The sequence below is a fragment of the Schistocerca nitens genome, chromosome 9 (assembly GCF_023898315.1).
Source record: "Schistocerca nitens isolate TAMUIC-IGC-003100 chromosome 9, iqSchNite1.1, whole genome shotgun sequence".
Taxonomy (NCBI): domain Eukaryota; kingdom Metazoa; phylum Arthropoda; class Insecta; order Orthoptera; family Acrididae; genus Schistocerca; species Schistocerca nitens.
Genome location: NC_064622.1, coordinates 124,922,216 through 124,948,171, shown reverse-complemented (window position 1 = coordinate 124,948,171; position 25,956 = coordinate 124,922,216). Strand labels below are relative to the sequence as shown.

Genomic DNA, 25,956 nt, shown 5'->3' with positions numbered 1-25,956 from the left:
AAACTGATCTTCCCCGAGGTCCGCTTCTACTAGTTTTTCCATTCGTCTGTAAAGAATTCGTGTTAGTATTTTGCAGCTGTGGCTTATTAAACTGATTGTTCGGTAATTCTCACATTTGTCAACACCTACTTTCTTTGGGATTGGAATTATTATATTCTTCTTGAAGTCTGAGGGTATTTCGCCTGTTTCATACATATTGCTCACCAGATGGTAGAGTTTTGTCAGGACTGGCTCTCCCAAGGCCGTCAGTGGTTCCAATGGAATGTTGTCTACTCCGGGAGCCTTGTTTCGACTCAGGTCTTTCAGTGCTCTGTCAAACTCTTCACGCAGTATCGTATCTCCCATTTCATCTTCATCTACATCCTCTTCCATTTCCATAATATTGTCCTCAAGTACATTGCCCTCTATATACTCCTTCCACCTTTCTGCTTTCCCTTCTTTGCTTAGAACTGGGTTTCCATCTGAGCTCTTGATGTTCATACAAGTGGTTCTCTTATCTCCAAAGGTCTCTTTAATTTTCCTGTAGGCAGTATCTATCTTACCCCTAGTGAGATAAGCTTCAACATCCTTACATTTGTCCTCTAGCCATCCCTGCTTAGCCATTTTGCACTTCCTGTCGATCTCATTTTTGAGACGTTTGTATTCCTTTTTGCCTGCTTCATTTACTGCATTTTTATATTTTCTCCTTTCATCAATTAAATTCAATATTTCTTCTGTTACCCAAGGATTTCTACTAGCCCTCGTCTTTTTACCTACTTGATCCTCCGCTGCCTTCACTACTTCATCCCTCAAAGCTACCCATTCTTCTTCTACTGTATTTCTTTCCCCCATTCCTGTTAATTGTTCCCTTATGTTCTCCCTGAAATTCTGTACAACCTCTGGTTCTTTCAGTTTATCGAGGTCCCATCTCCTTAAATTCCCACCTTTTTGCAGTTTCTTCAGTTTTAATCTACAGGTTATAACCAATAGATTGTGGTCAGAGTCCACATCTGCCCCTGGAAATGTCTTACAATTTAAAACCTGGTTCCTAAATCTCTGTCTTACCATTATATAATCTATGTGATACCTTTTAGTATCTCCAGGGTTCTTCCATGTATACAACCTTCTATCATGATTCTTAAACCATGTGTTAGCTATGATTAAGTTGTGCTCTTTGCAAAATTCTACCAGGCGGCTTCCTCTTTCATTTCTTAGCCCCAATCCATATTCACCTACTACGTTTCCTTCTCTCCCTTTTCCTACACTCGAATTCCAGTCACCCATGACTATTAAATTTTCGTCTCCCTTCACTATCTGAATAATTTCTTTTATTTCATCATACATTTCTTCAATTTCTTCGTCATCTGCAGAGCTAGTTGGCATATAAACTTGTACTACTGTAGTAGGTGTGGGCTTCGTATCTATCTTGGCCGCAATAATGCGTTCACTAAGCTGTTTGTAGTAGCTTACCCGCGTTCCTATTTTCCTATTCATTATTAAACCTACTCCTGCATTACCCCTATTTGACTTTGTGTTTATAACCCTGTAGTCACCTGACCAGAAGTCTTGTTCCTCCTGCCACCGAACTTCACTAATTCCCACTATATCTAACTTTAACCTATCCATTTCCATTTTCAAATTTTCTAACCTACCTGCCCGATTAAGGGACCTGACATTCCACGCTCCGATCCGTAGAACGCCAGTTTTCTTTCTCCTGATAACGACATCCTCGTGAGTAGTCCCCGCCCGGAGATCCGAATGGGGGACTATTTTACCTCCGGAATATTTTACCCAAGAGGACGCCATCATCAGAAGATAATGAGTACGAAACTCATTGAAACGTTGCGACAAGACGACGCCACCACCCGGCTGATAACCCGAGAAGAATTCATCAGTGGAATACGCCGAGAAAGACTGCAATCGCATATACGGACAGTGGACTGTTGATGGCTGAAAACATGTTGCCTGGTCGAACTAGTCTCGTTCCAAATTGTATCGAGCACATAGAGCTTGTCAGTGGGGGGCTGTGCAAGCTGGTGGAGGCTCTGTAATGGTGTGGGGCGCGTGCGGTTGGAGTGATATGGGGCCCCTGATACGTCTAGATACGAGTGTGACAGGTGACACGTACGTAAGCATCATGTCTGATCACCTTCATCCATTCATGTCCATTGTGCATTCCGACCGACTTGGACAACTCCAGCAGGACAATGCGACACCCCACAAGTCCCGAATTGATACAGAGTGGCTCCAGGAACAGTCTTCTGAGTTTAAACACCTGCGCTGGCCACCAAATTCCCCAGAGATGAAAATTATTGAGCACAGCTGGGTTGTCTTGCAACGTGCTGTTCAGAAGATATCTCCACCCCCTCGTACTCTTACGGATTTCACGAATTCATGGTGTCACTTCCGTCCAACACTACTTCAGACATTAGTCGAGTCCATGTAACGTCGTGTTGTGGCACTTCTGCGTGCTCGCGGGGGCTCTACATGGTATTAGGCAGGTGTATCAGTTTCTTTGGCTCTTCAGTGTAGCTATGAACTGTGCTCCTCAAGAGTACCGTACTGGCAATCGCACATCATTTCTTTTCCCGCTGTGTAAAATAAATCGTAAATTTTACGTGATAAATTTATGGCTACCTTGACTTCCATTCAAGGTCAAAATGACTTAGGGGGGGTAGGACGTCAAACGGGCCGACTTGGAGCAGGAGAGGCACCACAGCACATTTTAATTTCCACTGTCTATACTTTTACAAGTAAATTCATAAAACTTTGTCAGCATAACCAGGAAGGATTGAGGATTCACACTCGTAGCAGCGGAAGTTCAAAAACATAACAAAATAATTTTTTTACTTGTGAAATTTCATCATTTTTTTCACTTACTGCATTTGTTGCTATAGGTACACTTTTCTTCATAAGTAAGAGAGGCTGTTTGATGAATTTTGCACAGCATACAAAACATACTTAGAGGTGTCTGAAACTCTAGAATCTATTTTATTTATAAAGAAATGAATGAGCTGTTACGTTTTAAACTTTATGGTTTGTATGCTGTGCAAAATTCATCAAAGAATCTCACTTACTTGTGAAGAAAAATGTACCTATAGCAACAAATGCAGCCAACAGTAAGTGAAAAAATGATGAAATTTTATATCTAAAAAAATTATTTTGTTATGTGTTTGCACTTCCACTGCTATGAGTGTGAATCCTGAATCCTTCCTGGTCATGCTGACAAAGTTTTATGAATCTATTTGTAAAAGTATGAACAGTAGAAAATAAAATGTCCTGTGGTGCCTCTGCTGCTCCAAGTCGGCCCGTTCGACGTCCTACCCCCCTTAACTGGCCAGTAGTCATATCATCAACGTTATTGAAGCTCCGTCTTGCTAAACACTGCGAGATTTACAGTACGCTATAGTCGCTGTGCTCCTCGGCGCTGTTACCGACTGTCTCGGTTGCAACATGAACGTTCCCGTATAGACAGACTCCCTCCCGTCGCCTGCGCGCAGTTGCGAATAGAGAGCAGAGACTGCGGGCGCTGCGTGGCCGTGAGGCAGGTCGGTCGCCTCCGCTTGGCACCGTTCGCGCACTGGTGGAGGTCGCGGTCACGGCGGATTGGAAGCCTTCGCGATCCGTGAGGCAGCGCCGGCCAGTGTGTGTGCGGAAGCCGGCCGGAGCGGACGCTGCTGGCAATTCCGTGTGTCGTCTCTAGCCGGGCAGGTAAGCCTACCAGCAGCCGGTCTTTTGCTAGCCGGCCCATGTTACTCACACGAGTCCTTACAGACGCGCGATATACGTCTGTCTGTTTCATTTGAGGAGATAAAGAAAACCGTTTGCTACAAATTTGCTATCGCTACTTTGTTCCACACAATCGGCCATAACGGGCCGGATCTGGTTCGCCATTTGCTTAATTCCTGCTCACGGAAGAAATTAGCGGGAGAGAGAGCGAGGCTCTGCCCGGTACACATTTTCGAACATTTCCGTCGATGTCGGCACGCCCCGCGTTTCCATTTCATGACGCAGAAAAGTGAAGGGCTTACTTCGTCAGCGTATTTTCAGTGCCATTTCATCGCTGCTAGATTTTAAGAACAAAGAGAAACACTTTTACAGCCTGACAAGGAACCCCTTGACTGCGATGTCGCAATTTCAATCTTTAGGAAGGCTCGTTTGAAAGTTTTGCCGATCCGAGTGGCCGAGCCGTTCTAGGCACTACAGTCTGGAACCGCGCGACCGCTACGCTCGCAAGTTGAATCCTGCCTCGGGTACGGATGTGTGTGATGTCCTTAGGTTAGTTAGGTTTAAGTAGTTCTAAGTTCTAGGGGACTGATGACCTCAGCAGTTGAGTCCCATAGTGCCCAGAGCCATTTGAACCATTTTGAAAGTTTTGTGTTAACAATTATGATGGAAAAAAATAGATGCTAATGAATGTAGGTTAATTCTTACAAAGAAGAAGACAGCAACCAGCCTCTATTAATACTGCTATTTATTTAGGTAAATAGCGCCGTTACCGGTTTCGAACTGGCAAGTTCATCATCAGACGGCTGTTCACATGATTTCCAAGATACACTTTACATTATCGTCCGTTTTCGATTTTTATTCTTCCACTGTGGCGAAGTATTTTTGGTGTGTTGTTGCCCTACGGTAGAAAACAGTGTCAGAAGCGCTCTAAGTGAAAATAACTAACCTCCAAACGATGAAATACAGAGTAAATAAATATGTGAGGTTAAGCGGTTATGGTACTTACATCGAAAATTCCACGCGATTTTGTTGCGAAGTTTCAGGATGGGATTTTTCGAACATAATACGTAATTTGTACATCACCATATTGTGCAAAGCACCACACACACACACACACACACCAAAAAGAATTTGCCACATGTGAAGTTATCACAAAGATTGCAGATTTACAACTACAACAGTGTCAGAGACGTTCTCTCTCAGAGATTTCACAATATACGGATTGATTTGATTTCACAGAATGACTGTTTTTAAAGAAAAACATAACATAATGAAAATTAAAATACAAAGATAAACCTTACATTATGAGCATATAATATTACCTAAATAAATAGCAGTATTAATAGTGGCTGGTTGATGTCTTCTTCTTTGTAAGAATTAACCTACATTAACTGTACACATATATGTAATATTATATGCTCATAATGTAAGGTTTATCTTTGTGAAAATACCTGATTTAAAACAAAATACCTGGGGAGTACGCAATACAAAGTAGTTCAACAAATTCTAACTTTTGGCCAGTGGTTTGTATGAAAATGTGAATCTCCGACTAAATCGACTGCGCTGATCATGAATCAGAATCCTGTTGCTCTACAGCAAGTAAGATTTTTGCACCATTATCATCATCATGATCATCATGATCATTATCATCGAAATATGTACCCAGTGAAATTGGAAAGCAATAACAGGAAGACGGAGGCGTTATGGAGCAATAAGATGGTGGAAAAAAATAACGTCAGAGACATGTGAATGAGAATAAGTAAATATGGTGATTTGGGACACTTACCAGGTGAAAGTATTACTTCCGTTTACATTTTTTCGTGAATGAAAGTTTGATGTACTTCCTTTGATGTGTCACTGTCCTTCACATGTAATTCACCAGCAGTAGTCACACATTACGCTTATCCCAATGACCTTGATAACAAAGTTCCAGAGGCTTACGTTCTTGATGGAACCGTTCAGTATGTTTCTCCGATGTGTTACACAATTTGTACCGAAAATAGTCTAAGTATGATATTAGAAAACGTAGTTTTATGGCGAGCTTGCATCCTAACTCTTTAAACGACTGTGGCAGGTCTTCTACTGCTTCCTTTTAATCAGGTCGCTTATCTGGCCGAGGAGACAATGCACAACATTTTTTAAACTTCTAACATTCTGCGTGGTGTCTGTTTGTTCTATAACGTGTCTCCCTACCACTTTCGCGCAAGGACGCTCTGAGCGTGTTGTTTAGGGAATTGACTAGTTTGAACCTGGGACCTGTTGCTGGTAAGGAGACGCCAGACCACACATGACATGTAGAGATCATAAGAGTTCAGTGAGACTAGCGATGATATAACCAAATACTTAATGATTTCAGCGTCAGCTCCACTGCACTCCCTGTAAAAGAATCTTAATACTAACTAAATTTAGTGGAAGGGGTTCAAGGCTTTCCTATTTTTAGTTAGCTGGTAAAATAACGTCGAAAAAGCAGTTAAGTTTACCATTGGAAATTTTATTCTACTCACAAAACATTGTTTATAAATTGCACTATTGATAAAAGGAAATGTTTTAATACAGGATGATAAAAACCAACTACGTTCAACAAAAATGTGAACGAATATTCGCTGAGTGGGTTTCCAAGTTCTACAATGGATCGAAGGATGACCTATGCCATATCACATCTATTATCTAGGTTTAAATTAAGTTTCACAAGAGAGAAAACTATCAAAATGGTCTACAGTGACAATTGCCTAGTTTGAACCTGGGACCTGTTGCTGGTAAGGAGACGTCAGACCACACATGACATGTAGAGTTCAGAAGAGTTCAGTGAGACTAGCGATGATGTAACCAAATACTTAATGATTTCAGCGTCAGCTCCACTGCACTCCCTGTAAAAGAATCTTAATACTTACTAAATTTAGTGGAAGGGGTTCAAGGCTTTCCTATTTTTAGTTAGCTTGTAAAATAACGTCGAAAAAGCAGTTAAGTTCACAATTGGAAATTTTATTTTACTCACAAAACATTGGTATTCCATTTGCTCACTCGTTACTCATATTACTTTGGTTAATTTAATGTCACGATTTATTCGGAGCTATGTGACATACTACTGGATTTGCGTATCATGTCAGGGATTTCATGGAAGGTGTTGGATTTGCCTGACGCCTTACATATCACCACCATTCGAACTTCATTTTTGCACTGAAGTTAGGCAATGATTGAATCATTGTCTAAGTCAGTCAAAATTATTCCGTTATCTAAATTTTGTTGCCTACTGTTCAGCCACGTTATTCTGTTCTATGCTAGTTTGTATTACTAATTTATATTTTTATATTCTTCCACATTATTATCGAAAATATGTTTATATTGACAAGGGAAGAATATTTTTATTCTATTATAATTATTATTTTTTAATTATTTTCTTTATTTAATTGTGGAGTTTGTTTTTTAAGAAGTTTGTTATCGAAAGTGAAGAGTCTTTCACATCGATTTTCTTAAAAATATTGTTTTTATAAATGTAGTAATTACGTAAAATCTATTCCTAACACATTTTCTAAATATCATGTACAAGTAAAATGTTTTTGTTTCTAGACACTCATTTCAACATTGTTACACTAACAAATAAGAATTATTTCCAAGAATTGCTTTGACAAAGAAATGTACATACACAAGTATTGTGATATTATCCTAACAAATGGTACAAATGTTATAAAAAGGGAAAACATCCAACAAGATAATTTTTATTCTTTGTTTTTATAAGGAGAAAATAAGTAAAATATAGTTATTCTTTTATTTTTATGAGGAGAAAATAAGTGGCATATAGTTTTAGTGTTTATTATGCCTTACTTTTGTTCTTTATATACTGTCCATTTCAGAAATAATGACTTATTTTTATCGATAGTCTATTTTTTACTTAAGTCCATAGTCAATGACTGTTATTTTGTAGTTTATTATCTATCTGGTGTGCTTAACTTATTTAGTTTTTCACACATTTCTTTTGCACAATTCCTACATCACATAATTTGATTTCTCACACTCACACAATCCTATGAATGTTTAAGCATGAGGTTGGCAAATGTTTTTGCACGAAGGTGATGGACTTGAGCAAGATGGATGTTGGCAAGTATTTGATGTACAGCTTCGTTCGTCATTCCTTGTTGGCTTTGCAAGTGTGTGTTGTTGTTGTTGTGGAGGTCCCATAATGGAATGGAGCTGTGAGTGCAGAATCTCGTGGTTTACTGGCTTTGTATGCGTGAAAGTCATCGTTATGTGTCGCTGAAAGCGGTCGTTTTTCGTTGTAATACTTCGCAGACGACTAGTTTACAATAGGATAGGGTTTTGGTAAGGTATGTCATCTATTCTTCACCCATCTTCTTTCTTGGTCTCAATCTTGCGAATCTTCAACTTCTGTTCTTCCTGCTTTTTCTCTGCTTCTTACTTGCTTCTTGGTTCTTCTCTGGGCAGGATATGAAAATATTTATTGATAACTAGTCGCTTTGAAGTTCTCCTCTTAGTAACAGTTGGATAAATTGTTTGGGCGTGTCATTTTTACTTTGTGGAAGTTTTCTTCAGTTTCGTGCATCAGCGTGCTGTTTAATAGCAGTAGTGTGAGTTTTACACATATTTTTTTGCCAGTGGTGGATTGCCCAAGCGGTCTTCTCGTCGGGCCGTTTTTTGCTCGCTCCGCTGAGTCGGGGTGTTCGGAGACCCTTCTGCCGTTCGGTGTCCTGTCGTGTCTCTGCAGGGTTCCACCACTGTGTGGTTCCGTGTTCTGTCCCAGCAGGGTTCCGCCACCCTGTGGTTCAGCTTGGCAGCAGATTTATTTACTGACCACTTCGGCTACAAGGGCCTTCTGTTGGTCTCGCTGTCTTTTCCCTTCTCTCATTGCTTCTGCCTTGTAGGAATCGTGTCTTGCTAATTACGTCCTTTCCTTTCTTGATACTTCTCACGTTGCAACTTGTGGGTTGTTGCATCTCGTCCCTGCTGGAGTTTTTACAATGGTTCTTACAAAAAGTTTTACTTATAATCATCTAACATATGTCTAGTACCTACATTGTTTTACGCCTTCTTAAAAGCTTTACAAATTTCGGCGCCCTTTCCATATTACAATTTTAAGATATTTTGAGTCTTAATGTCTACAAGAATCCTCAAATTCGTTTTTTATTTTTGTGTAGTGTCATGGTGTATAGCATTTTAGTATTTCATGCTGTTAGACTATCTACGCTTTATCCCTTCTCCTTAATCTATGGTACTATTGGTGTTATTTTTGTTTTTGTTTTTATTGAAACTACTTTCTTTTTCCCACCTTCATCTCTCTCCATTCTTCTTTCTCCTGACGATCTTATTTGTAACTTAATCTTGAAATTTTGTGCTGATTATTTACCAGTAATAAAATTAATCTTCAAACTTTTTGATATGGCTCACATGGTGAAGTCCTAAGGTTTTGCCTGTTTTTGGGTTCATTAGTTCCACAGCATTATCATGAGCAATTCGGCTAACTATGACAGGTCCTTTGTATGCAGCATAAAACTTATGTATTTTGTGTTTCTGTTTGCTGGAGAGATGGTGTGTTTTTACAAATACTTTCTGGCCTATTGAGAATGTTCTTTTAATTGCTGTTCTATCTCCTCTTTCTTTTCTTTTAATGGCTGCCTTTCTGATGTTGGAGAGTGCTGTTGCTATGACTTGTTTGTGCTGTCTACGTGGTACAATAGGAAATCTAACATTTTCTCTGGTTATGTTTGGGGGTTCAATATTTTTAAGTACAGTAACTGGAGGTAGTAGAGTAGTGCTATGTGGCATTTCATTTATTACTTCTTGAAAATCTTTAAGGTATATATCCCAAGTGTTGTGTCTTTTGCCTGCATATAATCGGCATAAAGTGCCTATGTCCTTCATAGATCGTTCTGCTGGATTTACGCTAGGTTTGTACTTAGATATGTAGATGGGTTTTATTTTGTGTTGTTTTAACGTGTTCTGCCATTGCACTGATTTGTGTTGTGGGCCATTATCCGAAATTATTCGTTCCACTCGACCTACTTGTCTGAGAAAATCTTGTCTAAATGCTTTACTTATTGTAAGACCTGTTGCCCGTATTAATGGTGTCAAGGTAACATATTTAGAAGTAAGTTCCAAAACGGCAAATATGAAAATATATCCATTTTTTGTGCGTGGGAGGGGCCCCATCAAATCTGTTGCAGCTATTTGTTTTAATCTGCTAGGGATTATTGGAAACATAGGTGGCTTGGTTTGGAAAGTGACGTGTTTAGCCCTCATACATTTTTTGCATTTGACTAATACTGTTCTAATTCGTCTTTCCATATTATGAAAATGGCTTGTTTGTTTTATTTTTAAAAAGCATTTCTGTGGTCCAAATGGCCATTACTTAAATGTGTATACCATATGTAATTATTAATTAGTTCATCTGGGATATAAATTAACCATTCAATCGTTGCAACATTTCGTCTAAAAAATAAAACATTGTTTTCTACGAGATAGTGCTGTCGAATGTCTGGAAAATCCTTACTTCTCCACTTGTGTTTGATTCCTAGTATTTTGGGATCCTTGTCCTGTTCTTTGCCTATGTTTTTCAATGCTGTCGTAATGTAGTTTTCGAAAGGTACTTGTTTCATATAGTACATTGTAAACTGGTCTTCTGCTGCTTCCAAACCTATGTTATTGCATGCACCCTGTGGACATCGTGATAAAGCATCTGCTAATACATTCGCTGGTCCTGGTATGTGTGTAATAGTGAAGTCAAATTCTTGTAGTATTAACATCCATCTGGCTAACCTCCCATGAGTTAGTTTGGCGGATAACAGAAATTCTAATGCTTTGTGGTCAGTGTATACTTTTGTTTTTCTTCCGAATAGGAAGTATCGAAAACGTTGGAAGCCGCATACAATGGCCAATGCTTCTAGCTCCGTGACTGAATAGTTTTTCTCGCTTTTTGTGAGTACCCGACTGGCAAATGCAATTGTTCTATATGATCTTAGCCCTGCCTGTTCGTATTCTTGGAGTAAAACAACTCCTAAACCTGTTTTCGCGCTATCAGTGGCCATACAAAAATTTTGTGTTAGATCAGGATGTGCTAAAATCGGTGCTGTTGTTAGTGCGTTTTTCACTTTTAAAAATTCTTCATTGGCTTGTTGATCCCATACCCATGGCGTGTTTTTTCCAGTCAATGCACATAGGCGTGGTGTTGCGAGAGAGTCGATCCAAATAAATTGTTTATAGAATCCGGTGAGACCTAGAAATCCTCTGAGAGTTTTCTTATTATATGGAGTACTGAATTCTTTGATTGCCGTTAGTTTTTCTGGGTCAGTCATTACCCCTTTCTCGGAAATTGTGTCCTAGAAATTTGACCTCTCGCCTTCCAAATTTGGATTTTGTTATATTTACTGTGACCCCATGCTCTTTCATGATCTGTAAAAACTGATTTAATGTGTCGTTGTGATGTTCCCAAGAGGGTTCTGCTATAATCACATCATCAACATAACAAGTAATTTTTTGTAAAATTTCAGGACTGAGTATAATATTAAATCCCATAATAAACTCTGCTGATGATATGTTTAAACCAAATGGCAATCGTTTAAACTGGTAACATCTACCGAATACGATAAACGCTGTAAATTTTCTACATTCTAGGGCCAATTCTATTTGCCAGAAACTACTCCGTAAATCAATTGATGAAAATATCTTAGCACCGTGAAAGTTTTGTATCAATTCCTCTAATTTTTCTGGGCGATCTGTCTCAGTGATTATGATTGTGGTGATCTGTCTGGAATCAAGCACTAACCTGATGCTCCCATCTCGTTTTTGTACAATATGGAGCTGGCTGTTATATGTGGAGGTAGCTGGTTCAATAATATCGTCATCTAACATTTTAGATATCTCCTGGAATACTTTATTCCTGTAGCTTAATGGGATTGTATAGGGTGGCACTCTAAATGGTTTGTGCTGTTTTACTTCAAACTTGTACTGAAAGTGTTTAATACTGCCAGTCTTAGGTAAAAATACCTCTGCTTTATCTCGTAAAATACCTTCTAATTCTCTTTTACTGTGTTTCGAAATACCTTGAACTTCTTTCAATTTTTCGTCGATTTCTTTATGGACTTCTAACATGAGTTGAGGCGAGTCCCCCTTTTATGCATACCATTCTAATTCTTCATCCTCTTTACCTCGCGTCATTCTATATTGTTTGTTTATAACTGGTATTTCTTCTAATTTTAGCTTTTGCTCAAAGAGAAGTGTGACATTCCCGAATGTTACGCTACCTTTCCCCATATCTATTAACGCTCGTCTCTCATTTAGAAAATCTGCACCTATAATCAAATCTACGGTTAGTTTAGGTATAATCACGAAGTTGGTTTCGATCTTTTGACCTTCACACGAAAGAGTTAACCTTGTTTGTCTCGTAACTTCCGCAGCATTGTTTCTAATAGGACCTCTTTCTTTAATCTTACGTGTTTTCAGAAATGGCAATTCCTCATTGGCATTACACTGCATGAATAAATTTTCTGAGATCGCAGTCAGTTCACTTCCGCTATCAATTACAATATTGACTGGGATATGCTTTACCATGGCCTTCACAACTGGTTGAATTTGAAAGGGTTGATTCTGTTCTTCTTCTTCTTGCATCAACGAATCCTCCACTGAATCATACATGAGTCTTTTTAGGAATTTCCCTTGCGAATTCGAACTTTCTGTAGGATAAGCTTCGACTGCTACTTCTCTCTCTTTTATTTCCTCTTCTCTATTTCTTCCTTCTTTTACGCTTTCTTCAACATCCTCTACTTTTTCCTCATCCTCGTCTATCGTCTCCTTCTTCGTCGCTACTTCCACATAATCGCATCTAAATGCTCTAATTATCGCTTCATAACTTCCTTCATTATATACGTTGGGTTGTGTGCCCACTCGTAACTTATTTTCAACTTCTGTTGACTGCGCATTATCCTCATTGAATTCGCTTTCCCTGGTTTCCATCTGAAATAGCTCTGCAATACTCATTGCCGGCCGCGGTGGTCTCGCGGTTCTAGGCGCGCAGTCCGGAACCGTGCGACTGCTACGGTTGCAGGTTCGAATCCTGCCTCGGGCATGGATGTGTGTGATGTCCTTAGGTTAGTTAGGTTTAAGTAGTTCTAAGTTCTAGGGGACTGATAACCACAGCAGTTGAGTCCCATAGTGCTCAGAGCCATTTTTTTGCAATACTCATTACTTCGTCCTTTCCTCCTACATTCGTTGTGCATGCCTCTGGTAATTCATCTTCCTCGTCAGTATTCTCCCAATTAATTTCGTCCCAACATGATATTGTTATTTTCTTGTCTTCGTTTTCATCTGGTCCCTGCGGATTTGTTTCCTCTTTCTTCTCTTCTCGTGATAAGATTTTTACTTCTCTGTTCAAGGTGCTGCAATCGTCCTGGGTCGGTGCGTCATTCTCTTTGGCATGGGCGCTTAGCTGTCAATTCGAACGTTTTTCGGGGTTTGGTGGTCTTACCTCCACCTCTTCTATCTGTATTCTCTTTTCTTGCTCCGCTTGTTGATATTGGTTTCTTTGTTGATAATTTGTCGGTCTATTGGCTCTCCAGTACCCGTTCCGGTTGTCATTATTCCCTCTGTAATAGTTGTTGCCGTTCCTGGGTGTATTATAGTTATTGCCATATTCTCTTCTAAATCCATAACCGGTTCTTTGTTGAAATCTATTGTCGTTTCTTGGTGCGAAGTTATCACGTGGTTCGTAATTATTGTTTCTTCGTACTGTGTCTTGTGGACTCCACTGCTTTTTGGTTTCGTTTTCGAGTGCGCTTCGTCTTTTTCTTGCGTCATCTTCCGAAAATATGAACTCTAGTTCCCTTAGAATACCTTTAAATGCTTCGACGTCATTGCCTCCGCGACCTACTAATGATTGCTGGTATTTCAATGGTAACTTCATCGCGCATAATTTAATCAACTCCCCGTCACTGTATGGTACATCTAAGCATTGATTTCTCTTTGCCATTAATTCGAAAAATTTCACGGGACTCTTCTCTCCTGAATTTTCAAAATATGGGTTCTGTAATAATTCGTACTTCACTCTGTTCTGTGCTTCGCTGGACCAATATCGTGAGAGAAACTTCTCTCTGAAATCTTCGTACGATCGGCATGTCGCTGCAACATTCTGCATGGTTTCTGCGACCGTTCCTAACATGTGTGCACATATAAAGTCTAATTTGTGTGCTAGCGTCCAGTGTTCTGGTAATCCTACTCGGAATTGATCAATAAAATTTCGTGGATGTAATGAGTTTCCTTCTCGAAAGTGTTGAAATTTTCTGACTGTGAGGAAATGATCGTTGTCGTACTTCGTCATAGTTCCATATGAAATTCGCGATTCTTCGCCACTTTTGTTTCTGACCATTTCTCCCGTCGTTCTTTCCGGTTGTGGTAGATCCATTGGATACTGTCGACTGTAACTTTCGCCTACCCTTGCGTAGTATCGTTGGAGTGGTACGCAATAATTTTCTTCCATCGGTTGTGAACGTGTAGCTGAATGCATTGCACTGTACTCTTCGCGACCTGGCTTTCCATTGTCAGGTATTGGTTCGGTATCTTGTCTGGCTAACCTTGCTGCTTCATTGCAAGATCCAAACTGTCTTGAAACATACATTTGTGGTTCCGCATGTGTTTGTGATGACATTTGTTCATCAAGAATTTCGAAACGTGTTTGTTGCTGTGCAGGCTGTCTGATCTCACGTATGTTACTTTCCGCCTGTGATTGGAATCGCAAATGCGTAATATCTTCGTTAATTGCTTGTTTTTCCGGTGCTGTTACAGATACGGATGTGGTTGCAGACTCTGTGCTTGTTCGATCCTATTCACTATGCTCTTCAATAGTTTGCAACAACTCTGTTCGCAATTTCTGAAATTGTCGCTTCGTTTGCGCTTCTATTTTGACTATGCGGTTATCATATCTTTTCAGCGCTGCTTTTGCGATACGCTTGTGTGACACACTGTTTTCAACAACTTCACACGCTGTACCTGCTGCTTGTCTAATGATTACGTTTATCTGTTTCTCTAGTTTCTAGACTTAGCCCTGGGTGTTGTTAACGTAATGTTTTGATCTCGTCCTGAATGTCATTACGCAATGTTTGTACGTCCGCTTGTACCTTGTCAATGTCTGTTCTCAGTTGATTGTGACCTGTTATTAAGTTTCCTATCACTTCTCGAGATTCTTTTGCCTCGTCTTCAATATGACTTAGGTGTAACTGAATTTTTTTTGTTTTGTTCTTTAATCGCACGCATTTGTCTCGTGGTTCCTGCATTCTGAATTTGAATTTGGTTCGCTATGTCTTTATTTTGCCTTGTCGTGGTTTCCGTAATTTGTTGAAATAATTCTGCCAGATTGGTGGGTCCTATTGTGTTTTCTTCCGACGTCCTACGCTCTGTGTTTTCGCCCAAGTGTTGGTTCGCAACCGATTGCACTGAACTGTGCTGTGACACGTTTCTGCTCGCATTCCTTGTACTCTGTGGTGAGGGAGCTCTGATTACTTGTACTATGGGTTCTACGTATTAAAGACGCAAATTAGAATCCTCATCGACTGTCTCTCTACTTTCCTGCTCCTCTGTCGTATGCTGACTTACGTTTTCTATGCCTTGACCTACATTATCCTCGTTATGGTGCGTTATATGTCCTATTTCTCGTGATACTGCATCGTCTGTTGTACTGTCCTCTATTCTCTATCCATTTTCATGCTGGGTCTCTACCTCAGTTCGGTCAAGGTCTCGATCTGCCATTGCTAATCTTTCCGAATCCCTTATTTTCTGTTTTAAAAGCAATTCACGCGCCCTACTTCGCGTCAACATGCGCTCAAACGATCTCACGCGTTTCATAAACTTTTTGCACACACGACTTGACATTCAATTCACTTACTTGTTGGGTCAGAACCAACTTGTCAACGATGTATCCGCCACCTGTGCGCTTGCATTGGAGAGAAAACTTAATTCTAACAATATTAAAATTCATAACTTAATTATGCTATTGTCTCTGCTAGAATGTCTCACTTTCTATTGAATACTTTCTTACTGTCCATCGCTGCAGCTACTGTTTTCGACCATGTATAACTCCAAGAAAAAATTTTTTACTACGAAAATTTTTCGGCAGGATATTTTTCTGACCCAGTTAGGCATGTGGTCGTCCTTTCTAACATTCTGCATGGTGTCTGTTTGTTCTATATCGTGTCTCCCTACCACTTTCGCGCAACGACGCTCTGAGCGTGTTTTCTAGGGAATTGACTAGTTTGAACCTGGGACCTATTGCTGGTAAGGAGACGCCAGACCACACATGACATGTAGAGTTCATAAGAGTTCAGTGAGACTAGCGATGATATAACCAAATACTTAATGATTTCAGCGTCAGCTCCACTGCACTCCCTGTAAAAGAATCTTAATACTAACAAAATTTAGTGGAAGGGGTTCAAGGCTTTCCTATTTTTAGTTAGCTGGTAAAATAACGTCGAAAAAGCAGTTAAGTTTACCATTGGAAATTTTATTCTACTCACAAAACATTGTTTATAAATTGCACTATTGATAAAAGGAAATGTTTTAATACAGGATGATAAAAACCAACTGCGTTCAACAAAAATGTGAACGAATATTCGCTGAGTGGGTTTCCAAGTTCTACAATGGATCGAAGGATGACCTATGCCATATCACATCTATTATCTAGGTTTAAATTAAGTTTCACAAGAGAGAAAACTATCAAAATGGTCTACAGTGACAATTGCCTAGTTTGAACCTGGGACCTGTTGCTGGTAAGGAGACGTCAGACCACACATGACATGTAGAGTTCAGAAGAGTTCAGTGAGACTAGCGATGATATAACCAAATACTTAATGATTTCAGCGTCAGCTCCACTGCACTCCCTGTAAAAGAATCTTAAAACTAACTAAATTTAGTGGAAGGGGTTCAAGGCTTTCCTATTTTTAGTTAGCTGGTAAACTAACGTCTAAAAAGCAGTTAAGTTTACCATTGGAAATTTTATTCTACTCACAAAAAATTGTTTATAAATTGCACTATTGATAAAAGGAAATGTTTTAATACAGGATGATAGAAACCAACTGCGTTCAACAAAAATGTGAACGAATATTCGCTGAGTGGGTTTCCAAGTTCTACAATGGATCGAAGGATGACCTATGCCATATCACATCTATTATCTAGGTTTAAATTAAGTTTCACAAAAGAGAAAACTATCAATACGGTCTACAGTGACCTTCAATTATCTTTAATTACTTATCTAACTTGTCGTAAATTACAGTGGCTGATGTGGCTTCTCAATAACTATATAACAGAAAAATCATCGCTTTTCAGATTTTTACTTCAAGTGTCAAATGTGAACACCCTGAACTTTAATTGACGATCGATACTTGTATTACGCAAAAAAGGGGTGTAACAGATGAGACTTCTGCAGTTCTGGGTGAAGCTTTATGCGCTGTTATGCGGCATCGCGTGCGTTCATTACCTTGTCGGTGTTCGTCAGGGGGCGGCAGACAGCACAGCTCCGCTCACCTCGCCGTCTCGGAAGCAACTCTCTCCTTACTTCTCCTTACTACAATTTACCGAAGTTGGTTTAAAAAAACTATCTGGCTGTGTTTTCATCTGACCAATCAGGGTCTCAATGTTAACCTGAAGCTCCGCCTACAAAAATTCTGTCTATCCAATGAGAAACGTAATACTTTTCGTGGTGGGGCAATGTTTTTAACGTTTGCAACGTAACAGAGATGCGAAAAAGTCTCACGCTAAAACTTGCAGCGGGTGTGGTCCTTTTAGTGTTATCGTAAGATCTATACTGTTCTTCTGGAGGGCTCTATCTTTTAACATGGGCTGGGGGGTGGTCCTAGCGGTTAGCTTGCGACGTGGGTGTCCGTCCCTTATCGTAGGGCCTTCTAGCTGAACACGTTCTGCTCTCGGCTTCTGTTCTCGTTTCTCCCCTCGGAACTGCGTCTGTCTCACGGTGGGAAGGTATGACATGCATTTAGGCATTCTTGTGTTAGTCTGTGGTATTCTATTTGCTCACTTTGGTTAATTTAATGTCACGATTTATTCGGAGCTATGTGACATACTGCTGGATTTGCTTGTCATGTCAGGGTTTTCATGGAAGGTGTTGGATTTGCCTGACAACTTACAAACTTCTCCAAGCTTACTGTTCTATTTCCGTCATTGTACTTTCAAAGTGTTCATCAGTCAGCAACTTACATATATTCAGTCCAAGAAATGTCCCTTCTTTCAACTTTGCAGTCGATAGATTTTGGAATTGTCTGCACAGGGACTGGAAAAAATTTCACGTTTTTTTCTAATGCTTTTGATGTGCAGTGGAGGCACAAAATGTGTTCTAGATTAACCAAACGCACATTCACAATGTTTTTCGATCCCACCGATAGGTTTTTCCTCTTAGGCATTTTCTCCTACTACAGTTCTCGTGATATATTCTACTGTCCCGTTCACACATATAGGAAGCCACCTTAATGTGTCATTTTTATTGGCCGAGTAGAATTCCAATCACCTAGTCACAACACATTTCGAATGAGTGCTTTTATAGTACTGCATGTCTCTTTTAAGTGTACGGACACGCAAGTGGAATCGATGTTAATTCGTTTCCAGTATGTACCATTACAGCTTTCAAACTTTGCTATAAGTATCTATAAGTGATTTCTATTTTTTACTGTCGTACGTCTGAGCTCCTACTTTCGCCACTAATCCGGCGATATCTTTGCACAAAACTATTAGACCATCTTCAACAAAAAATATCTTGAAGCTTTTATTACGATTTCCGTACACTGAATACTGTTGGCCGTGTGCAAGCAAATTATTTTCATTGAGACGAGATCGCAGAAATTTTGCAGCGTCCTTTGAGACGCCCAAATCTTTCACTAAATTATTGTCTTCTGTTGGAACAACAGATTTTGCATTACTATCGGCACCATTCTCGGAATAGTCAGGTTCACTAATTTCATGACTTTCCTCCGGTTGAGAAAATTCAGATGTATCTGTTGATGTTGGTGGAGAGGGGAACGGCAGCCCTGGACCCTGAGAGACAGGTCTACTTGCTGAGGCTAAGTTCGGATGCAAGATTTTGTTCTTGCTACAAAGTAGGTTTGTCGAAGGACGAGGTCGAGGAGGTTGTGATACTTTTCATTCAAACTGCATTTTAATTTTACACGGTCCGATCACATTAAAGTGATCACCACCCACTTTTCGACGTCAACGTGCAGCAACCATTCACAAACGGCAGCGCTAGCAGTGGAGGGTATATAAGGCACGCCGGGGTGGGGTGGGGAGGGGGATGGACACCGTTCATAGGGAAATGTCGAGGAAATTATGACAGATCACGGGCGAAAGATGACGAGAGTGAAAGACGGCTGTGGAGATGTGTAAGGGCGAATAGACCTGCAACTGTTGGGCGACTGACCGCACAGATGAACCAAAGGGGCAACGAACAGCGTCTCAGCGAACGTTTCTGTACATCGGCCTCCGCAACAGGCATCTAGTTCATGCATCCACGCTAACTGCTGTTCATTGGCGACGAAGGCTGGAATTTACAAGCCAATTACGCAACTGGACGTCCGCTGAATGGCGACAGGTGACCTGTTAAGGTGAATCATATTTTATGTTCTATCAGACAGACAATCGTTGGCGTGTATGGCGTGCAACGTCTAAGAGCAAACACCCGGCTGCCAAGGGGGAGCGTTATACACTACTGGCCATTAAAATAGCTACACCAAGAAGAAACGCAGATGATAAACGAGTATTCACTGCACACATATAATTATTATACTAGAACTGACATGTGATTACATTTTCACGCAATTTGGGTGCATAGATCCTGAGAAATCAGTACCCACAACAACCACCTCTGGCCGTAATAACGGCCTTGATACGCCTGGGCATTGAGTCAAACAGCGCTTGGATGGCGCGTACAGGTACAGCTGCCCATACAGCTTCAACACCATACCACAGTTCATCAGTAGTGACTGGCGTATTGTGACGAGCCAGTTGCTCGGCCACTATTGACCAGACGTTTGCAGTTGGTGAGAGATCTGGAGAATGTGCTGGCCAGGGCAGCAGTCGAACATTTTCTGTATCCAGAAAGGCCCGTACAGGACCTGCAACATGCGGCCGTGCATTTTTTTTTATTTTTTATTTTTTATTTTTATTTTTTATTTTTTTTTTTTGTCATCAGTCTACTGACTGGTTTGATGCGGCCCGCCACGAATTCCTTTCCTGTGCTAACCTCTTCATCTCACAGTAGCACTTGCAACCTACGTCCTCAATTATTTGCTTGACGTATTCCAATCTCTGTCTTCCTCTACAGTTTTTGCCCTCTACAGCTCCCTCTAGTACCATGGAAGTCATTCCGTCATGTCTTAGCAGATGTCCTATCATCCTGTCCCTTCTCCATATCAGTGTTTTCCACATATTCCTTTCCTCTCCGATTCTGTGTAGAACCTCGTCATTCCTTACCTTATCAGTCCACCTAATTTTCAACATTCGTCTATAGCACCACATCTCAAATGCTTCGATTCTCTTCTGTTCCGGTTTTCCCACAGTCCATGTTTCACTACCATACAATGCTGTACTCCAGACGTACATCCTCAGAAATTTCTTCCTCAAATTAAGACCAGTATTTGATATTAGTAGACTTCTCTTGGCCAGAAATGCCTTTTTTGCCATAGCGAGTCTGCTTTTGATGTCCTCCTTGCTCCGTCCGTCACTGGTTATTTTACTGCCTAGGTAGCAGAATTCGTGCATTATCCTGCTGAAATGTAGGGTTTCGCAGGGATCGAATGAAGGGCAGAGCCACGGGTCGTAACACATCAGAAATGTAACGTCCACTGTTCAAAGTGCCGTCAATGCGAACAAGAGGTGACCGAGACGAGTAACCAATGGCACCCCATACCATCACGCCGGGTGATACGCCAGTATGGCGATGACGAATACACGCTTCCAATATGCGTTCATCGCGATGTCATCAAACACGGATGAGTCCATCATGGCGCTGTAAACAGAACCTTGATTCATCCGAAAAAATGACGTCTTGCCATTCGTGCACCCAGGTTCGTCGTTGAGTGCACCATCGCAGGCGCTCTTGTCTGTGATGCAGCGTCAAGGGTAACCGCAGCCATAGTCTCCGAGCTGATAGTCCATGCTGCTGCAAACATCGTCGAACTGTTGGTGCAGATGGTTGTTGTTTTGCAAACGTCCCCATCTGCTGACTCAGGGATCGAGACGTGATTGCACGATCCGTTACAGTCACGCGGATAAGATGCCTGTCATCTCTACTGCTAGTGATAAGAGGCCGCTGGGATCCAGCACGGCGTTCCGCATTACCCTCCTGAACCCACCGATTCCATATCCTGCTAACAGTCATTGGATCTCGACCAACGGGAGGAAGCAGGAATGTCGCGATACGACAAACCGCAATCGCGATAGGCTACAATCCGACCTTTATCAAAGTCGGAAACGTGATGGTACGCATTTCTCCTCCTTACACGAGGCATCACAACAACGTTTCACCAGGCAACGCCGGTCAACTGCTGTTTGTGTATGAGAAATCGGTTGGAAACTTCCCTCATGTCAGCACGTTGTAGGTGTCATCACCGGCGCCAACCTTGTGTGAATGCTCTGAAAATCTAATAATTCGCATATCACAGCATCTTCTTCCTGTTGGTTAAATTTCGCGTCTATAGCACGTCCTCTTCGTGGTGTAGAAATTCTAATGGCCAGTAGTGTAGTCTGTTTTCGTGGCGTTCCCTAAGCGATCTCGTCATTCTGGAAGGCAAATTGGATTCAGAAAAAAATGTAGCTATCCTTGGGGACCATGACCACCCCAACATGCAGTTTTATAAAGACATCGGCAAGATGGTACCTACCAACTGGACAATACAGCGTATCGCGTAGCTCACAGTGTACATTCGTGGTTCGAAGATCACCAATACGTGTGTAACGGACTCCCCTGGTCACCAGATTTCCAGATTTAAGCGTAGTCGAGAATCTGTGCAACCAACTCGTTTGGGCTGTTCACGCCATGGATCCCCAACTGAGAAACCTGGCATTACTGGCCTCTGTCGGTGCCTTCAACAATGTCATTGACGCCCGTCCTGCACGTCCGCAATGCAAAAGGCTTCCAACAGATGGCCACATTAATGTGACTGGACCGTTATTACATCAACGACTCCCAGGAAAGAACGAAACAATAGTCATAAGCAAAAATTCTCCTCCAGTCAACAGGATATCACAATTTAAGACCATTTATAATTTTAAACAATGACATTGATACACCTCCACAACTTTCTCAGCAAATAAAAGAATGCAAGCTACGATTATTTTAGAAAAGGAGCTTTAATAAAACAATATGCTAAAAACTCATAACCCATAAATCCCCCATTATCCACTCATGGAAAATATTGTCGTGACATGAATTGCATTAGAACTCTACAACACAAATTTTTACATAGCACAACAACCATCAACTTTTACGAGCACAGTTTACTAAAGATATGCAGTATTGCTCATGAACTGCCATTGTCTGAGCTCTGATTAAATACAGGTAACCAGCAAGACTGGCGCCACTATGCTCAAGAACTCTTGAAACAATCAGCTTGCCTTGGGCCTGCAACACTAGCTGATTTCTGGGTAATAACCAAGGCCACCCAGAACTTTGGCATATCAAATGGTTCAAATGGCTCTGAGCACTATGGGACTCAACTGCTGTGGCCATAAGTCCCCTAGAACTTAGAACTACTTAAACCTAACTAACCTAAGGACATCACACACATCCATGCCCGCGGCAGGATTCGAACCTGCGACCGTAGTGGTCGTGCGGTTCCAGACTGTAGCGCCTTTAACCGCTCGGCCACTCCGGCCGGCTTTGGCATATCCAACGAGGTATATGTGGGTTCACAACTCCGAACAGGCAACCTTAACAAAGCGATCACTCGACGCTAGCCGGCGTCATTGACGATACGGAGGATTCGGAGTGAGATATGATTGAAAATTGCATCCGAGACGGCGTGTTGTAGGAAGTCAGCCTCGCTTTGGATGTCGTCAGGATTTAGGAGGCTGGAATCTTGGCTTTCGATTATGGTATGAATTTGGACATGGTACACATTCCAGTCTGCATGGGAATAATTCTGGATATGTCAGGGTGGGTAATGAGGAGTGAGACAGATTGGGTTTGGCACACAGCATGAGATCTGCAGAAGGACCTCAAGAGGTCGTGGGACACATAATGTCAGAACAAGTGTGGTCAGGGATATGGATATCGTGGCCATTGAGGATGTTGAAAAAACTGATGCGCCCGCCGTTTTGCGGCGGGTCTGCCGGAGTGAAAGTTAAGGTTGGGTGTGATTATGTATGTGATAAAGGTTCAATCTACATGGGTAAGGAAATTGTAGTGGATGGAATGGTTAGGGTGGATGTAGATAGGGGCAAGGAAAATGTGTTTTAGGGGAGAGATGGCGCGGATGAAGGGATCAGTTGGATCATTGAGGAGCAGTTGGGAAGTAGAATAGGTTATTGGAGAAGGACGATGGCAACTCCACCATGGGCAACAGGATTGAGATTATCAGTACTTTGTAGGATGTAAGGAAGGAGACATGTATAAGGAATTGTTTAGTTGGATAAGGTTTTCGTTGAGAAAGAGGCCATGGATTTCATGTCGTTGGAGGGTCTGGATAAGATGATGTTCACCAGAGTGGAGGGAAATAATATTTTGGCATAGTATGTTGTATGTCTGCTGATCCATTTTCAATAAAACAATAATGTGTTTGAGAGGTTGTTATAGATCGAAAATGAACTGAGCTTCATTTTGGGAATGTCATGTAGGAGTTCATATGGAAGATGGTGTGGGTGGGTGGCAAGGTTAAAATGGCTCTAAGCACTATGGGACTTAACATCTGAGGTCATCAGGCTCCAAGACTTAGAACTACTTAAACCTAACTAACCTAAGGACATCTCACACATCCATGCCCGAGGCAGGATTAGAACCTGCACCGAAACAGCCGCGTGGTTCCGGTCTAAAGCGCCTAGAGCCGCTCGGCAACAGCAGCCGGCCGGGTGGCAAGGGTTATTTGTTGTAGGATGTGGGGTTTTTCAAAAGGGTGTATGGTTTGCAGTATTAATTATTATTAATGTTACTGAGCGGATGATGTCTTCAACGGTGGACGGAGGATGGAGAGAGTTGTTTGTGTGGTTTGGTGTATTAATTGTGCGTATGTGGATAGTGAGTTCAGGCTTTTGAGTGTTTGTTCAAATAAGTGTGAATTCCTAAAGGTCCTTGTCCGCATCTCGTGGTCGTGCGGTAGCGTTCTCGCTTCCCACGCCCGGGTTCCCGGGTTCGATTCCCGGCGGGGTCAGGGATTTTCTCTGCCTCGTGATGACTGGGTGTTGTGTGCTGTCCTTAGGTTAGTTAGGTTTAAGTAGTTCTAAGTTCTAGGGGACTGATGACCATAGATGTTAAGTCCCATAGTGCTCAGAGCCATTTGAACCATTATTCCTAAAGGTCCAAACTGCTAAGGTCATCTGTCCCTAGTCTTACACACTACTTACTTAAACTAACTTATGTTAAGAACAACACACACACCCATGCCCAAGGGAGGACTCGAACCTCCGGCGGGAAGAGCCGCGAAACCCGTGGTGCCTCTAATCGCGCGGCCACTCCGCGTGGCCACTCCGCACGGCTCAGGGTTTTGAGAAGAGGGTTTGGATTTGCATTTGTGGGAATAAGTGGTGTGAGACTGGTCGCTGGTTTTGCAGTTATGTGGGGAGTTAAGGTTTGGGCATTGTTTGTGAAGATGATTTTGCTTGCAGTGAGGACAGGCGGTTGGGTTCCTGCAATTTTCTTTTAGGTGGTCATTGTATTGGAGGCATCGCAGGCATTTGACGCTTGTGGAGATGATCGAAACGCTTCCACAGGAAGCTTCCTCCGATAACTCAAGGTGCCATGTTTGATAAGTGTTTCTGTGTTGTCGAGTGATTCTGAGAATACTCATACTAAGAAGGAATTTGGAAATTTGTGGTAAGTTCCTATGGGACTGAACTGCTGGGGTCATCCGTTAATCTAACTTAAACTAACTTGCGCTAAGGACAACACACACACACACCCATGCCCGAGGGAGGTCTCGAATCTCCGACGATGGGAGCAGCGCGGACCGTGGCAACGTGCCCAATACCACGCGACTACCCTGCGTGGCTACTAACAAGGGAACCTCCCCATCGCACCCCCCTCAGATTTAGTTATAAGTTGACACAGTGGATAGGTCTTGAGAAACGGAACACAGATCAATCGAGAAAACAGGAAGAAGTTGTGTGGAACTATGAAAAAAATAAACAAAATATACAAACTGAGTAGTCCATGTGCAAGATAGGCAACATCAAGGACAAAATGAGATAAGGAGCGCCGTGGTCCCGTGGTTAGCGTGAGCGGCTGCGGAATGTGAGGTTCTTGGTTCAAGTATTCCCTCGAGTGAAAATTTTAATTTTTTATTTTCAGACAATTATTATCTGTTCGTCCGTTATGTTTTCATCACTTTTATCGAGTGATTATCACTTCCACAAGAAAACCTAAATCGGACAAGGTAGAAGAATCTTTTTACCCATTCGCCAAGTGTACAAGTTAGGTGGGTCGACAATATATTCCTGTCATGTGACGCACATGTCGTCACCAGTGTCGTATAAAATATATCAGACGTGTTTTCCTGTGGAGCAATCGGTTGACCTATGACCTTGCAATCAAATGTTTTCAGTTCCCATTGGAGAGGCACGTCCTTTCGTCTACTAACCGCACGGTTTTGCGGTGCGGTCGCAAAACACAGACACTAAACTTATTACAGTGAATAGAGACGTCAATGAACGAACGGACAGATCATAACTATGCGAAGATAAAAAAAAAAGTAAACTTTTCACTAGAGGAAGGACTTGATCCAAGGACCTCTCGTTCCGCAGCCACTCACGCTAACCACAGGACCACGACGCTCCTTAGCACATACTCTCCTTGATGTTGCCTATCTTGCGCATGGACTACTCACTTTGTATATTTTGCTTATTTTTTTCATAGTTCCACACAACTTCTTCCTGTTTTCTCGACTGATCTGTGTTCCGTTTTTCAAGGCCTATCCACTATGCCAACTTATAACTAAATCTGAGGGGGGTGCGATGGGGAGGTTCCCTTGTAAGAAGGGAGATCCATTACCACTTTGAATTTGGGGCGCCTTGCGCATATTAATTCCTGGTTGCGAGTTGAGT

The 25,956-nt window shown here is 41.6% G+C and overlaps 1 protein-coding gene across 1 annotated transcript in view; it reads left to right on the top strand.

Moving 5' to 3' along the window:
• Positions 1 to 3,533: 3,533 nt before the first annotated feature.
• LOC126203731 (UDP-glycosyltransferase UGT5-like) overlaps positions 3,534 to 25,956 on the top strand; it is a 181,515-nt gene continuing 159,092 nt past the window's right edge. Inside the window, exon 1 of the mRNA XM_049938101.1 lies at positions 3,534 to 3,690. The gene's annotated coding sequence lies outside the window, so the exon portion shown is untranslated. The remainder of the gene's footprint in view (positions 3,691 to 25,956) is intronic.